Source organism: Protopterus annectens, chromosome 4.part0 (assembly GCF_019279795.1).
Source record: "Protopterus annectens isolate FY-2018-M chromosome 4.part0, PAN1.0, whole genome shotgun sequence".
In the NCBI taxonomy this organism is placed as follows: domain Eukaryota; kingdom Metazoa; phylum Chordata; order Ceratodontiformes; family Protopteridae; genus Protopterus; species Protopterus annectens.
This window is the reverse complement of record NC_056733.1, coordinates 983,524,447-983,543,555: the sequence shown is the minus strand read 5'-3', so window position 1 is coordinate 983,543,555 and position 19,109 is coordinate 983,524,447.

Here is a 19,109-nt window from a genome sequence, read left to right as displayed (position 1 = left end):
TAGTTTTCAACAGTCTTTGATAAGGTGTGGTTTAGGAATATGGCAGTACTTCTTAAGATGTTGGTAGGGAGATGATCACTGAGGGAGTCAGGTAAGGTGGTGGGATTGTGGTATTGGTGGGGAGAATTGGTAAGGATCCAGTCTATGATGGAGCTGGAAGTGGAATTTTTATGGAAGCTAGTGGGAGATGTTATAAGTTGGTGGAAGCTGTGTAGGTGGATACTGAGTTGGGGGGAATCACTTGTGAGTTTGGACCAATCAATGTTGACATCACCAAGGATAAGTGTCTCATATGGTATGTTGTGGGAGAACCAGGATAGGATGTTTTCAAGAATGGGCAGATTGTTACCAGGAGGAAGGTCGACAGAGGCAATTGCAAGTTTTTTGTGGGGATTCAGATGGCAGTTAAGGATGATGATTTCAGCTGGAAGGAAGTCAGGAATTGGGGAAGGGTATGGTAAGAGGTTAAGGTTGTTTGAGTAGAGGATGGCCATGCCACCACCTATGGTGTAGGTCCTATGGTCCTGTTATTTGGGTATGTTTGTAAGCATTGCAGTAGGTGGACATGTCTAAAGACAATTGCAACTGCAATACCAAAATGGTAGTTTACCTTGCTACTTGTTCATCATGCTCAGCCTACTACGTATGGAAAACCATTAGAAAGCTTAAAGATCGAATAGGAGAACATGTTAGAGATATAAAAAAAAATAAATAAATAAATAAAAAGACACTAGTGCACTTTATACACATAGCATAAGGTGCGACAATTTCAAAAGGTTCCTATTCTTTGTGATAGATAGAATACCTTATAATAACAACAAAGGAGGTGATGACAAGACATTATTAGAAGTTAAAGAATGTCTATGGCAACTAAGACTTAATGCAAGTATTCACACAGGTATCAAAGACTACATTTCTATAGCCAGTATACTTAGACATAAATCACAATTTATTTAATTACAATTTATTTATTATAAATATATAAAGGACCATTTTAAACAAATAATGGATGTATTATGGTTTTACATTTTTATATTTTCACATTATTATTTTAACATTTATGCTAATGTTTTTAACTATTTTATAGAGTTATTTATTACATGTATTTGTTATATATATAACACATTATGTATATACTATTTTATTTGGTTTATTAGTCTTGCATTATAATCATTGATGTAGGCAATCTTTTTAAAGTAGTTCTAAAGCAGTTTTTTAGGGACTACAATGTGTTTTTGCACAAATGATTGCTAAAATCAAGTTAATTATAATTGTTTTTTATCAGTCATGGTTTGGTTAATTCATTCACTAATTGCTGCTTCTATTTGAATGGAATTTGCTGTGACAGTGTTTGTACTCGATGATGCCCAGTATATTTTATGGGTGAAAGCACTTAGTACTCGTTTTGTTGTGTTATATTTTAACTAGCATCAATAAACCAGTGTTCTACAGTTGAATTGGTTCATCCTGGTTTGTTTTACTGGACATGTCTAAAGACATACATGCCACATGGGGTGTTGTATGATATGATAGGTGTCATGGGTGACCAGTAGAGAGGGAATATTACCTCTGTTAACATAGATATCAAATCTTATGTGCTATTAGCATGCTATCTGCCATGTGCATGTGTGTAATGACTGTAGCCACCTGTATGTAGAAAGGATAACGAAAGCTATGGTAATGTCATTTATGTTGTATGAGTGTGGGATGTACATATCCAGGACAGGTACAGTTAGGTCATATCCAACCATGAGGGTGTTGTTTACTGGCATACAGCAACAGTCGACCGTGTTAATGGCGATAACATCTGAGGGACCCTGGTATGTGTACAACTGAGCTGGTTACAAACAGTGGTATTATTGCATTGCATAACACTTTATGCAGCTGTGTCTGTACATGGGTACTTTGCACAGTTGATGCAGGCCTAGGTACAGTCCACCAATTGAGGGTTATCTGGTGGTCTACCATACTATGTCATATCACATATGGATGTGTGTTGGTAGTCTGGGGACAAGGTGGTGGATGTATATGAGGATACAACCTAAAATGCAGCATTTGCCACTGTCACCTGTACCTGAGTCATCTGTGATGCATTATGTCGGAGTAGTGGTCTTTACATGTGAGTAGCCTTTATGAATATGTGTACACCACCACCTGGAATGGTCCATACCACTGTTATGGCCCACATGTCTGGAAATGAGTTGTATGGTGGTAGTGCAATTGTGCACTACAGAGCCTTCAGCCAGGTGTTCCTCACTGCACAGATGTCAGTATTTCCCATTGTAGGTTCTACATTGAGCAAATGGATTACTAAAGCCACACATCTAGCACTGGTTAGCATAAGCATCCAATGCAATTGTCTTGTAGGTGTCAGGATGTTACTTCTGGGTGTAGGACATTTGCCTTGGAATGCGGCTATATGGGTAAATGTGACCTAGGTATTATCCACACACACGTGGAACATGGACACATGTGCTCTGTGTTGAAGGCTCGTCATTCAGTCATGACAGCCCGGAATGACAGACACTGGACAACCTCATAATAACAGCAGGACATTGACTCATTGTTTTGGTCTAGCAGTTGCCACTCGTACCATGACATCACTGCGAGTGGCAGTAATGTGCTTGGTAGCAAATGCCTCATGTAAGGTGACGGACAGCAGCAGAACTTGTGTATCCGACCAATGTGAGATATACTTAGGGTAGCAGTTCTGCTAATAATGACAACTACTAACACAGCCGGGAGAGGTCATCTTGACACTGCACCTCAGTACCATTAAACAAGGTGGCTCACACATTATACTTGCACATGCCACTGTTCCACATATAATGCCACTGTCCACAACCTGCTATCAGTGTATGCCTTTCAGGGCAGCAAGGTGTGTGACACATACTGTAGGTAGCATCCGCCTGTGCAACCCAGGTAACCTATTGTCTGTCATGTCCACACATGCATGAATGTGTATACTTATATATATGTCAGTACGTCAAATACATGTATGCATATATATCACACAGCACAGACACAGATATATAATTTACGGGCCACATACAGGTATCAGGTAGTAAACCTGTATGATGTGCATATATACTGACAGGTAAGATGTACCTAGCTGTAAACCTGTGTGTTTGCAATAGAGTCCATTACAACATGTTCTGTACATGTAAGTGTATGAGCATGCACACTGTGGCCTTCAGTGGTTAGAATCGGAGTGCATCCCAAACATCCCTGTGCTACTAGGTGTTTGAGCGTACCCACTGCCACCTTGTGTAATTTGAGTCAGTGCTTCCAACAAGCCCTTTGTTACTAAGTGTATGAGCATGCCCAGTATAACCTTGTGTAGTTGTAGTCATAGAGCATCTCAAATGGCCCTGTGATACAAAGTGCATGAGCATGCCCACTGTAACCCTGTATAGTGATAGTAGTTGTCCATTCCACAGATGGCCATACTCCAGTTCAGATTCTTGTTGTGCTACAACTATACCTCTCAGGCCTACCTGCAGATGATGTGTCTTGTTTGCGCATACAGGTTGTAATGGACACCTACTTTAAACACACAGGCTTACAGCTATGTACTTCGTGACTGTCAGTCTCCCTGTTGTTGTCCTCAATCTTAGATGGGCAGTCTGACTGCCTTGGAATGTATAATCTCTGTGGCGCTTCTCGTAACTGCGTAGTACTGTAATAGTGATCTGTAGATAGGAGTACTGACCCCACCACTGGCAACTGTGTGCATGTGTTTGTGGGTATGATAGCAAATGCCTGAGTGTGTGTGTCAGCAAATGGCTGAGTGTGTGTGTGTGTGTGTGTGTGTGTGTGTGTGTGTGTGTGTGTGTGTGTGTGTGTGTGTGTGTCTCAGCAAATGCCTGAGTGTGTCTGTCAGCAAATGGCTGAGTGTGGTTGTGTGTGTGTATTTGTGTCCGCATCCTGTCATGACTGCGGGTTTTGCTGCATTCCAAAGAGATACCTCCTTTTGCACTGGCCTTTATCCTTATCAACAGCTAAACCTCTCTCTTCCCCCTCCCCACTGCAAGTAATTGGTCCTGTGATGTCACCCAGCTCAGACGTCGAGTCAGAGTAAGTGTAATTGCATGTGTTCTGTGGCACATACCCCAACTGCATACCACTGTACTAGTTACCTTTACATAGGCAAGACGTGTATACACAATACTGGCAAGTGTGTGCGTGTTTGTGTGTGTGACTACCATGTAGCCAGGCATACACATGTGTAATGTCTTTTAGCACACCATGGTAGCCATCTGTGGTGACCGCTGTCTACAAAGTATTACATATTTAGGAATGATAAAGAATACACAGTCAAGCACGACTACAGTTGGGTTTGTTATTTTGCTGTGCCACTGTCGAGCAGTGACACAGAAGTGGTCACTGGGGTGTAGGTCCATACCCATCATTCTCCCACCCTAACTCCACAATCCCCAGGGTAGATTATCTTAGCCATCATTCCCCACCCCAAATTCCACATACACAACAACCATCTCTTCTCTGGTGAACTGCTTAAGATGTAAATGTTATAGCACAAGAGATGCTTCTCTTTTGTGTACACGTCAGTTCCTTTGGAACCATTCTGTGTCACAAAGGGTGTTCAGACATGTGTGTGTGTGTGTTTGTGTGTGTGTGTATATGTGTATATATATATATATATATATATATATATATATATATATATATATATATATATATATATATATATCTATATAGCTATGGCTGTGTCTGTCTATATGCATATATATATGTGTATGTACACATCCCGTAGGTGTGTGTGTGTGTATAAATATAAAAAAAAAAAAAAAATATATATATATATATATATATATATATATATATACATATATATGTATATATATGTAGTTATAACAGTTGTACAGATGTAGACTTGTCTTTGTTGTTTCACAGAGTACAGTACATTCAAGGGTACTGTACATATGTACACAAAGTGACTGCCCCATTTGTTTTCAGTACTGTGGAATACCTGTAGTAAGATGTGCATTATAGACTCCATGCAGCATGTATACAACCCAGATGGCTTAGTGGTATGTCCAGTGACCTCAGTGTGCATGGTCCAGGGTTCAAGACCTGCAAGCCTTGTTGATACTGTCAATTAGGACTGCATAAAACCCTTGTAAGCATGTGTAAATGTGTTTTCATGAAAGTAAGCAGCGGGTACACGCAGGTAACAAACATGTACAACTCAGTAAACTTGACATACCCTTCTTTGGCAATCCTTATGATGTCACCCACCTACGAATACACCTCTGGGACTGCTGTAACCCAGTAATCTCCATGGCGTGTGCTGTAACTGCATAATGCTGTAGTGTGTTAAACTAGTTTGGTAGGTGTTCTTATCCCAGACAGGTCAACTGTGTGTGTGTCTGCTTGCCTGCCTGTGAAAGAAACAATGCTTTTAGAGTATGCACACTCTTTACAATTCACATACCCACCTTTGGCAATCCTGCTGATGTCACCCACCTAGAAATACACCTCTGGGATTGCTGTAACCTGGTATTCTCCGTAGCGAGTGCTGTAACTGCATATTGTTGTAGTGTGATAAACTAGTTAGGTAGGGATTCTATTCCATGAGAGGCCAACTCTGTGTGTGTGTGTGTGTGTGTGTGTCTCTGCCTGAGAAAGGAACAATGCTTTTTAGAGTATGCACACTCTTTACAATTCACATAACCATCTTTGGCAATCCTGCTGTTGTCACCCACCTAGTAATACACCTCTGGGACTGCTGTAACCCAGTAATCTCCATAGCACGTGCTGTAACTGCGTAATGCTGTAGTGTGATACACTAGTTAGGTAGGGTTTCTATTCCAAGACATGGCAGGTGTGTGTGTGTGTTTGACAGTCAGAGCCTGTGTGTAGGTGGCTGTGAGTGTCTAACCTCTGGACATGTTGGAGAGTGGATTTTGTAGTTTTCCTATATGGTGTCCGTATTATACATCACAATGTCCACCTCACGAGGAGTACAGATGTCAATCAGCCAAGAGACTGTGTTGACAAGCCATACCCCTACATCTGGCAAAACGCCTGGTGAACAAAGTATGAAACACTACTATTACCCAGATTAAGTTCTGAACCCATGTGTCATACACAAACACACTTGCCTAGAATATCCTGCTATGTAGCTAGTACCCAGCACATTGATGACAGATAGTAGGCATGGTGTGATTGCAGTGGGCTGCAGAGGGCATGGCACCCTGTACATCAGTACAATAGGCACATAATTGCAGAAAATGTGCCTTCACTATGTTCCCCACTGGATGCCTGCAACATATGTGGTGCCATCAAATGTGATCCACAGAGGCCATACAATGCCTTACACATGTGCCCTGTATGGACCGATGCCACTGACACCAGGGAATACCTGTATCATGCTATGAATGCAGGTCCAGGGTCAACCTGCTGTCTATAAGCAGGTCCTGCCACACCAGGCTAGTACTGGCATATCTGAGGATAACAGTCTGTGTACACAACATGTGCCAGCCAAACCAGGTACACTTGTACATGTCACTGTACATTATTGTGGGACGTGCACATCCCAGGCAATGTCCATGTCAAGGACTATCAAACACAGACATGGCATGCATTGCAAAGCAATGGCCATACACAGTCAGGACAGTTCATACAATACCTATCTGTGTGGGACATTGCAGACACTACACTCTTGTACCACACTGGACACCATGTTGGGTGGCATGATGCCAAGGATTACCCCTCACCCAGCCTTGTACAGCCATCTTGCACAGCCAACCACTACACACCCATGAAGCAGTGCACACATGCATTTCAGTACTGGACCTAGTGTCTGCGTGTGGGGTATGATGCTCCCAACCACAGTCACTCCCAGTATAACTCCCATTGGCATACCGACAGATGTCAAACACGTTCACATGCCGTAGCCCATAGAACCTCCAGATATCCCCTGTGGTGCATGTAGTACCTGTGGATTACTCCAGTGTGGCAAACTAAGTAGTTAGGAAGTGTATTTGTGGGCCTGGCAAAGTGTGTCAATATGAGTCCATTAGAGAGTGTGGTTGTGTTGACAATGACATCCGTTCCTGTGGACAGCCATGTGTGCTGCATATAAAGTATGTCTACTATATCTCTGTTGCAGATGTTGCTCACCAGCACACATATATGTTCTTACAGCACACCAACATGTCAGCTTTGTGGCACATGGAGTAACTGTATGCACTTGTAAAAGTAATGACTAGTCAGTCAGGGGTTTGAACCCCTCTCCTGGTAGGTGTGTGCCAGACAATACTTTGGTTTTAGTCTCCAAGCCCTTCTCTGATGTACTTTGCCTCTGTCTGCCCCTCCCATGCACTCTCTGGTGGATGTGGAGTTGTACACCTGCTCAGCAGCAACTTGTATTTTGTAAGTGATGGTCATGATCAGGTGATGGCCTCTGCACCTATTGCAGTCCTCCTCTAGCTGATTACATGTAGAACAGCTGTGATGATGTTCCCATAGCCAATCGTATGGAAACACAGTACATTATCTAGGAACATCATGTTGGTGTTTGCCCATGACAGTCGCTGTGAGTGGTACCTGGATCTGGTGTTTGGTAAACGGCATCACAGATGATATCTGGATGTTTCTCAAACAACATACACAGTGGGAAATAGCCTAAAGACAGGAGGGTGATGTGCCAGCCATGACTACAGCATGTAAGTGTAGCTATGCTTCATTGAGACTACTGCCTGTTTAACAAGTTGTGTATGGTAATGGTAATGGCTATTCTGCATGCTTTAAAACTGACAAGACAGTGCTCTGTTTGTGAGGAACTCCCATCTGTAGGGCCATCTGTGGACTGGTCATATGTTGAACCATTTGTTTCCTGTGTTACTCACTGAACACACATCTGTGAACCGCATGAGCATAGTGTGAGGATTGCAGTTAGTACATGATGATAGTGATGAGTTATTGCCATTGCATCCCTGATTGGACATATGTCACATGAAACAGTGGTATGACAGACACTGTCTGGGGTTCTCAGTGACATGCCAATAATGGGGCACTGTTCAAAGCTGCAGTCACAAATCTTCTACATTTTGTACAGATGTCATGCAGTATATATGCATGTGTTGTGCTCCCTCTGCAAATGTATACCATCTGTTGTGTTGTGTTGGGTTGATGGTCATATCTATGCATGCTGTTATAAGTACTCCTGAATGCTGTTGACTATTACTAAGCCATATCTGTGTTTAAACTGCAACACCATAGGCTGTATGGGTTTGGAGGTCCTGGCAGAACCTCCTGTCCCACTTCAGCTGGCCATGGCACTGGGAACCAGCACATCTGGGGCCCAGCCTTGGACCTCCACCTCTGTTGGCTCTATACCACCTTCTGGTGGAAACACCACTGAGGATGGGGCTTGGCCCCCCTGGGAGTGGGTCCAGACAGGAACATGTCTGCTGTCGTACAGTCCCAGACGTGGTGTGTAGGGGGCTCAATAAGAGGTTTTGAGGCCAGATACGCCAGCTCGAGGGCAGAGTGTCACATTTACAAGATGAGCCTGCCCCTCCTAGACAGCCCCCAGCACTGCCACCTTTGCGGCTGTTTTGGTGCAGTGGTGGCTGCCCATGGTTGGGGACCTCCATCCCACTGTTTCCATCTGGGGACTCATGGGCTTGTGACTGCCTAACACCCCTCCCCGTCCGAGGTGTATCCCCCACATTTGTCATATACTGACCCTGTATGCTGTCTTGTCTGTTATCCTACCCAACCTATCCTTCACGATTATATTTACTCTCCTTCCCCCACATCCCACTCTTACCCTACAGAAACAAAAGGCCAATCATTTCCTAGAACAACATTTGCCCCATACATAGCTGTCCATTTCACACACGTGTCCACTGGACACATGTACCCCTTTTAATATGCATCACAACATACTCCAGTTATCCTCACCCCTGTCTCTCAGGCACATGATCCTGGTATGCACATGACTCCTAAAGGTTCCAGGTACATGTGATGCAAACAACCCCATTGTACACACAACATTACCGGTCCTTCTATGGTTACCCCATGATGATGATGTCACACACAGCACCTTGCAAGAGTACCATTCTCACATAATGATTGGACAGGAACTGTTGTGTTAATTGAAATAAAATGCACAGAGTGATGTATTTGGACAATGTCCAAATGTTTGCATGTATTAATGACACATCTGACAACACCACTACATAATACAGGTGTTGCTGGTGTTTCCCTTTTCATTCCTTTGTAATGCTTCATTGTCACATGGGATGTTCCTGATATATATATATATATATATATATATATATATATATATATATATATATATATATATATATATATATATATATATATATCTCTGTATCTAGACATAAACACTCACACATACATTTACATGATGGAATACATTTCCTATACTGTTGAATGACTGCGCTGGATGATGTTTGTGATAAGATCTGATGTCTGTATAACTGCCATTGCTTAGTGGTAAATCACAATAGCTGTGTGTGCAGGGTCCTAGTTTCGAGCCTTGTTGAGGCTGTTTATTTTGTTGCTGGGCAGAACAAGGCTGTTGGATACTGAGTGATTAAGGCACATTAAAGCAGTTGTGAGCGGGTGTGCATGGGTTTGCATGGAGCTAAGCAATGCTAACCTCTGGTTATAGTTTCTTATACTCAGTTAGCCTCTACATTGCTTCACCAGTGTAATACTCGCATACTGGCGGCCAAACAGGCTTACACCCGCTTGCTCCCGCACTTGCAAATGTACTGCATTTGGTGTTTGCATCTGACACTCACACCCCTGGGTGGGAGTGAGGACTATGATATTACCTTGTGATGCCTATTATTATATCAGATTCCATGCCTACAGTATCGGGAATGGCTGCCTATTAGGCGAAAGCATGCCGTTTGACTGTACAAAATCCGCGGCCTGTCCAGAGTTTGATTCATATTATTGGTGTGTTCCTTTTACAATCTGCACCTGTCTGGCTAATACATGGGAAGTGACACTCTTCAATACAAACAAGTAATTGGGTTTTAGAACCCACATCCTTCAACTGAGTCATTCTACTACATTCCTAATATTCTATCATCTTTCTAAGGTTGTCAGTGGAATATGTGCTTTCTGTCCCTAACAGACCTCTCATACGATTGGGGAAAAATACCAATTGAATCAGGAACACATCGTAACAACATCAGGGACACATTTAAATTATTGGTGCTATTAACTTGACACATTGACAAACTTAGAGCATATGAATTCATACACATTTTCTGAGGTAAATGATGTTTAAAACTCTTAATTGTTGTCATTATTCATTACGTGTAATTCACCACCTTTCCTCCAAATGTCACTAGTTTTAGGAGGGTTTAAGTGGGACAGAGTTAGAAACTGAGTCGAAATCAGGGACGTCCCTAGAAATCGGAGACAGTTCAGAGGTATGGTCCCTATTTGTTCCCCCAATGGTTTATGTCCTGTCCAGTGGATTTGCTCTTAGGGGTTGAGAGGTATGGGTGTCAGCTATGCCCATTTCGGAATATTACTTACATCCCCGGGACAGTCCTAATATGACTGCACCAGTCAACACCTGCACGCCTAGGCCCATAATTGCTTACCCATAGTTCCCCCACCTGCCACTCCTCTGCAGCACTCATCCTTACTGTGGGTGCAGGTGGGGTATAAACAGACCACTACACACTGCCCACTCTCCCCATGTCGGGACACATGTCATACGTTGTGTAGACCCATGGGTTATCAGGCTTACACAACCTACTGGTCCATGTACATCTACAGCATGGTTTGATGAATCATTACCGGGACTGCTTCCAATGATCATTAATTTTTGGTGTCCCACAAGGGACATCAATGTCTATGTTTCAAGATTAGACCTAGTAGGTCTCTCCCACAGGTAGTATACTGCCGGTGATCTGGGAAGCAGTGGTGTGTTTACTTTTATTGTGTGTCTGTATGTCTCACCAGCCTAGCTGGGGGGGTGGGGGGTTGATGCTACGTGTTACACATTTGTTTATTGAACCCCTCACCCCTATATGCACGGCCTGTGAACATATGTAACTCGTAACTGCTGTATCATATCTTCGCTATGTACATGTGTATATTTACAGTCACACATATATAGATATATATATATATATATATATATATATATATATATATATATATATAAACATTACTATATACAGATATATCTGTATATGTATGCATACATGTATATATTTATATATTGCTGTCTCTAGATATGTACATATATATATATATATATATATATATATATATATATATATATATATATATATATATATCTACCAACATATGGGTATATGGGTGTATGCATATGTATATATTTATATGTGGATATGTATCTGTATTCTGTCTCTGTATATATACATTTGTACTACGGAGAGGGAGAGGCTTATCTCTATGTCGCTATGGGTAGATATACACACACATACCTCTACATATATACATCTACATCTGGATACTCCATTCCTTGCCATATAGATTACACTTTGCAGCAGTGGGACTCGTAGTGGGTGTGGCTGCTCATTGGGTGACGCCTCTGCCCAATGAACCTATTAGTTTACATCCCTAGGGCTGTCCATATAGGCCTACATCAGCCAACACCTGCACACCTAGACCCATAAGTAGCTACCCATAGTTCTCCCACCCGCACCTCCTCTACAGCACCCATCCTTACTCTGGGTCCTGGTCGGTTCTGGACACACCACTTACACTCAGCCCACTCTCCACTTCACGGGATCCATTTCATACAATTGTCTCGACCCATGGGTCATCAGGCTTTCCCACCCTTGCATTCTGAGTATGTATACACCCCAGCCAGAATGTTCGGTCTATCACCTTCTTTTGGTCTTGCCAATTTTTGGGGTGTCCTGCAAGAGATGCTCCTGTCTGTGTTCCAAGATTAGAATTCACGTGTGCACTGTGTATCCCCCCTTGGTTGTATCCTGCCTGTGGACTCTTTACACTGTTTGTGTGTATGTTTCCCGTGTCCGGCTGGGGGGGGTAGAAGGTCATGCTACGTGTTTCATGTTTCTTGCTTGGGCCCCTCACTTCCATTGGCATAGCCTGTGAACATATGTCATTCTTGTGTGCTGTTTCCTATCATAGCTGTATATCTGTGTATATCTACGCACACACACACACACACACACACACACACACACACACACACACATATATATATATATATATATATATATATATATATTTCTGCAACCGTATACACATATATATATATATATATATATATATATATATATATATATATATATATATATATATATATGTTCACTATATATATATATATATATATATATATATATATATATATATATATATATATATATATAGATACGGTTCTACCTCACATAAACGAAACCCCAAAACACCGACAACGCCATCACCGAAACCACATAACCGACAGTACAAAAACACGAAATCCCACATGCCCGACAACGAAATAACCGACGGTACACAAACACGAAACCTCATACACTGCACACCACAATCAACAAACAAAACACATTCCCCATCCAAAAACCACATACACAACACAAGCACACCAAAATCCCTACAAACCCACACTAAACCTCACATACACAACTACCTACAACCCTAACCCAAACCCTAACCCTAAGGTCCGTCACTACAGACACTTACCTGGCCCGCTCCTAACCCTAACTCACTTATCCCCCTAACCCAAACACAATCACTACACTTACCTGACCTGCTCCCTAACCCTAACTCACTTATCCCGCCCCTAACCCAAACACAATCACTACCGCACACTTACCTGACCTGCTCCCTAACCCTAACTCACTTATCCCGCCCCTAACCCAGACACAATCACTACCGCACACTTACCTGACCCACTCCCTAACCCTAACTCACTTAACCCACCCCTATCCCCACAGACCATCAATATCCACACTTACCTTACTTGCACCCTAACGTCCGTCACTACCGCATACTTACACAGCCTTTTCCCATGTCGGCATCCTCGGCGTCGGTGCTTTCATCCGTCGGGTCGGTCTTCTGCACTGTCGATCTTCTGGGTCCCGTCGCGTCGGTCTTCTGAGCTGTCGATCTTCTAGGGCTCGCGAGTTCCGTGTCGATGTTCCGGCATGTCGTTTAAGTGAGGTAGAACCATATATATGTATATATATATATATATATATATATATATATATATATATATATATATATATATATATATATATATATCTTTATATACACATATATGTGTGTGTCTGTAAAGCAATGCATACCCCACACAAATGCACTTACACATGATTACTGGGGTTTATATATATATATATATATATATGCTTAAACCCGCTTACTAATGCCTTAGTCATTTTGACACTGACACTTTTAAATTTAATTGTTATTTTGCAGGTTATACAGCGGAGAGATGTCACAATATGTTCATGTACGGATTATTTATGGTAAATGGTATGTGATGCAGTGGGATTCGGTGCGGGAATGTCTGTCCGTTAGGCGGTTGCTCTAACCAATACACTATTGCTGTGCTGCTTCATTTGCATATATACCCATATACCCATGGCTCCTGGATCCCCATACACACACCCCAATGCCTCCCTAACACTGCAGTCATCCATTCTCCAGTTGGATTTGCGGTGTATCCACACCACTACACATTGGCCACTCCCTACTCCTATAGACCCATCCCATCAGTTGACTCACTCCACATATCCTCAGAACTCCCAAACTTTTAGTCCACAAACATTAGTGACATGAGCGACCAAAAGAACATTATTCGCAATTTTTGGGTTGTCCCACATGGGACACACATGTGTTTATGTCAAGATTAAACTCTATACTTCATTACAGCCTTACTCTCACTAACATGACACTACAATAAATTAATAAGTATGACTATCTGGTAATGCACACGTTACACATGAGAGCCTAATTATGTACGTGTCTGGTGTATTTCTTTTACAAATAGACTGGTTTAATAATTGGCGTTGCCATAGCAGGCAGATCACAGGAATGATTCCATGTGTGGGGAAGTCCTCACGTTTGATTTTTTTCAGCACAGCACTGACTTCGGACATCGTACACACTTCTGCGTTTTAGCAGTTTCGTCCCTTCCCTCTTATGCACAACCTATTATTCTGTCTACTGTCAATGTTTGTAAGGGCACATTCATGTTATTTATGCCTGCAAATGGAATGAATGTGTTATAGAGAATGTTCTTCTACATATTGATGTCTGCATGTGTGTATGCATATATACTTATAATGAACTTGCTGACCTCCACGGGGAAGTTCAGTTAGAACCAGCCCATCCAACCCTGGCACGTCTGGCTCCATAATTTCATACCCATAGTTCCTCCACCCCACCTGTGTTCAACATACATGCATACCATCCATTGTCCACTTGTTATTGCAGCCATGACACACCTCTATACATTGCCCTCTCCCGAGCGTTAAGGCCCCTACATGTATGTTGTCCCAACCCATGTATTCTCAGGGTCTCCCACCATTTAGTCCTTGAACATACCTGCCCTTGCTTGTATAATGGTCGGATGGCCAAATAGTCTATCAATTTTTGGGTAGTCCCACCAGGAAGTACCCTCTGTGTGTAAAGTAGACTTAGCAGATCAACAATGTTACTCCCACTGGTAATATCCTGCCAGTGGTGTGTGAGTAGCAGTGCTTTGCTCACTCCTGCCCAGCTTGATATGACATACACTGACAGCACTATATAATGCTGGGGTTACTGTTGATTCCCTTCTCATTCCTTTTGTATGCTTTATTGTTACATCTTTCTTTCTTCATATATAAATATATATATATATATATATATATATATATATATATATATATATATATATATATATATATATATATATATGTATGTATATATATTATATATCTGTACATACTTACATACATTTCCTATGCTGGGCACTGCTTAGACCCGCTCAAGCGCACACAGACTTGCTTACTGGTACTTATATGTGTTTACTGCTGCTTATGTGTGCTTACACCTGCTTACTAGTGCCTTATTCATTATGACAGTGCCACTTTGCTTGAATGGTATTTAAGTTAAATATCTCATGCAATACTCTTATGTCGGTTTTACAGCAAAACGTTATTCATTCCACGTGGAAAATGATATATGCTATTGTTGGGCTCAAACCATGAATGCCTGTTCATTAGGTGTATGCTCTAAACACTACACTATTAACATTTGCATTGATTCTGCATGTTTTTCTCTATTTGAATGAATTTGATGTGTAAGCTACGCTCGGTGGAGGGCAGCGATGCACAAATATGCTGGGCTTTTCTTACACCTTTGATATTGCAGCAATTCAAATGTATAATAGGGACACGGGGAATCTAATTGTGAAAGTTCTAGGGACAGGGCTCAACATTCCACTACGTGCTTGTGTGTTTACTACTTCGATTTTATTTCACTGTTCGTGGACACTCTTGTATGCTTAGCATACATTTCAGTATCCACGGACACTGAATTACTGACTTACTATTAGGGGCGGGCTCTACTAGTAGGCATAGTAGGTTTTGCAACTGTCGTGACATGTTTATGCCTCGGTAGAGCACTTGCACATGCCCCCTGCACTCACACACATTTCCTGTGCACGTCAAGAATGCAGAGGCACTCCCTCATACATATTCATATGGCGCTGCTGACTATCTGTAGTGAGGATGCTCGGCGCAAAGCTAAAACCAACTTTATGCCGAGCTTCTTGATCCCGGGGTTGATGTATGTAAATGTAAAACATAAAAGAAAAAAAAAAACATTTTTTTGCAGGGGACAAGCCAACCCTGCAATCCCTCGTCCACTGCTAATTATATATACTAACTCTGAGATTGCACAATATGAGGAAATTAGCATATTTTCTAACTCCAGAAACAGTGAGGTCTTATGCACCTGTTGGCCATCTGCTTAGTCGACCAAATTGCAAATTGCAGGATGTAAACAGGTGTTTGTCTCTCTGTCTCTCTCTCTCTCTATATATATATCACATATAGGTTCATAGGTTCATAGGTAGGTACTAGGCTATCTGCCCGAAGGCATTTATAAGCCTAGCCGGAATGTGTTGGCTTTTGTCACCCCCTTAGATTAGTTCCCTGTGCCTCTGTCCAGCAGAGCCAACTTTCTGTTTCCAATCCACTCGTCAAGGTTTCTCTTGAAGAGGGTTAGTGAGGAGCTCTGCCTAATGTAAATTGGAATCTTGTTCCAGAGCATGGGAAGTCTCTGGGACAGGAATATATCCCTCCAACATGTCCGATTTATTGTTGTGGTGAGGTTTAGATCCCTGGACTGTGTGGCTCGATGGGATATGGTTTTCTTTAGGTGGACCATGTCCATCAATTCTGGGTTGGACATGGCCTTGTATGTCAGGCAGAGATCACCTCTGAGTAGGCAGTATGCAACTGAGTATAGCTGGAGTTTCTTCATTCAAGCTGCATAGGGCATCTGCTTAAGGCCAGTAAGGTACTTCTGTTGTCTTTCCAGTTGTTGCAGGTGTCTTGTAAGGTACATCCCAAATGGGGCATTGTACTCTATGATGGGTCTGATGAGTGATGCATAGAGGGGCCCAATGACCTCTTTTGATCTGGATGCAAACCCTTTTGTGATTTGGTGGGCCATATAGAAGGATTTTCTAACCACTTTGGCAATATGATTATCAAAGGAGAGGTTATTATCTACTTGGGTCTCCAGATCTCTTATTACGTCTTCTGTATTTAGGGGGCTACCACCAATGTGGTAGTTTGTGGGTACTTTGTTTTTTTCCAAAGGGGATGACTAATGCACTTTTTGGTATTTAGCTTGAGGCCACAGTTTTGACACCAAGTAGCTGCCTCAGTGAGACCCTTTTGGAGGATGTCTGTGTCAGCCAGAGAGTCAATTATAGCCCCTAGTTTGCGGTCATCTGTGAACATGGTCAGCCATAGCCCTCCTGTGCTTGCCTGTACCTCTGAAAAGTATATGCTGAACAGGAGGGATCCTAGGACTGAGCCCTGGGGAACACCACTTGTAACTGGTTTAGAGTTAGACCTAGCTCCCACAACTCTTACCATGTCATTTCTGTCCGTGAGCCAGTTGGCAACCCATCTCGTGAAGTAGGGGGTTATGTTCAGGCTGGTGAGCTTGTCTATAATACCTGAGTGGGGAATGGTGTCAAAGGCATTTGCAAGGTCTAGGTAGGCTGTGTGGACCATCTTTCCCTCATCTATAGCCTTGGTAACTGTCTCAAAGAAGTCCACCAGGTTTAGGAAGCATGATCTGCCCTTAACAAAGCCAAACTGGGTAGGTTCCTGTGTTTGGAGGTTTCCTATGTCTCTGTTAATGAGATCCATGATGATGCACTCCATAGCTTTGCAGACCAAGCTAGTCAGGCTTATAGTGTGATAGTTTCTGGGGTCCGTTGTGGCTCCAGCTTTGTGGAGTGGAATAACCATTGCTGTGCGCCACTCTGTGGGCACATAGCCTGTGGAGAGGCTGAGTTTAAACAGTGTGTTTAGGTGAGGGGTTAGTTCTTCTTTGAGCTCGTGTAGGATGCAGCCTGGGACACCGTCCGGTCCCATTGATGCTGTATTTTTGGCTTTGGAGAGGGCTGTTTTAACCTGAGTGTCTGTGATTTCAGGGGCACTACATTCTTCTGGTATAGTTATGAGCCCTTTTGGAGGTGAGAGGGGGGTGAAGTTTGCACTGAACCTGTCTGCCAGGATGTTGGCTATATCGGTTGGTTCAGTGTATTTTGTGCCATTCTTCACTAACTCCAAGCAGATCTGAGAATTGCCACTTAGATTCTTGACATAGCTAAAGAATGCCTTGCGGTTATCTTTGGAATCCATGGCAATTTTTCTTTCGAAGCTAGCCTTGGATGATTTTATGAGGGAACGTAGTTTCTTGCTGATACTGATCAGGGATGTCTTCCCTTCTTGGGATTTTACTCTTTTTCTGTACTAGTTTCCTCCTTCTGTTGTATAGCTTGTTTATGGCAGGGGTCCACCAGACTGGTTTCTTTTCTTGGAGGAGTGAGTCTTGGTTTTGTTTGTGATAGCACGATCCATGCATTCTTGTAGGTGCCTGTAGTGTGAATTAGTAAAGGATTTTGCAGCTTGGACAACGTTATCCTTTAGCATGGGGGCTTTGAAACTTCTCACCTCAGTCCTAAGTAACGTGAAGTTTGCTTTTGAAAAGTTTATCACGGTGGTTTCTTTGACTGGGGGGTGGTGGCGGAATGTGGATATCCAATGTGATTAGTTTATAGTCAGATCTAACCAGTGAGGGGTTGACCTCCGGTGTGGAACACCGGTCGCCCATGTTGGTGATGACCAGGTCCAATATGTTGTCACCTCTGGTGGGGGTGTTGACCAGTTGATCCAGGGCATTTGAGTTTATAAATTCTAGGAAATGTTGGGCAAGGGAGTTTGTACTTGAATAGTTCTCCCAGTTAATGTTTGGGTAATTGAAATCACCCAATATCAGGGTGTTTGGTAGGACCTTTATGTTTCCCAGTGTTTCCAGGAATGCAGAGTGGGGGTCCTGGGACATGGTGGGTGATCTGTAGCAAGCTATAATTTGAATAGCAGTTTTGCCCATTGTTAGTTGCACATGGATGATCTCTGAAGCATCATGCTGTGCCACTAACCTGGAGGTGTGGGTATCCTTGATGAATATGGATACTCCCCCACCTTTTGTATTTCGGTCCAGGATTTGTGGCCAAAATGTATGGTAGGAGTTGTAGCCTGGTAGTGCTGGGGTGCTCTCTGGAGCCTTAAACCAGGTTTCTGTTACTGCACATATATTGCTTTTCACCATACTGAGGAGTGCCTCGAGTGCGTGCATTTTGAGGTTTAGACTTCTGGCATTGAGTAGCATTACCCTCAGTTTTTTGTTACTTGTGCTATTTACGGCAGTGGGTTTGTCTTTTGAGCCTTGCCTAAAAAAGGCACTATGGGCATGGCAAGAGTCTTGGCCAGTATTCGAAAGCCTAAGGGTGACAGGTATATATATATATATATATATATATATATATATATATATATATATATATATAT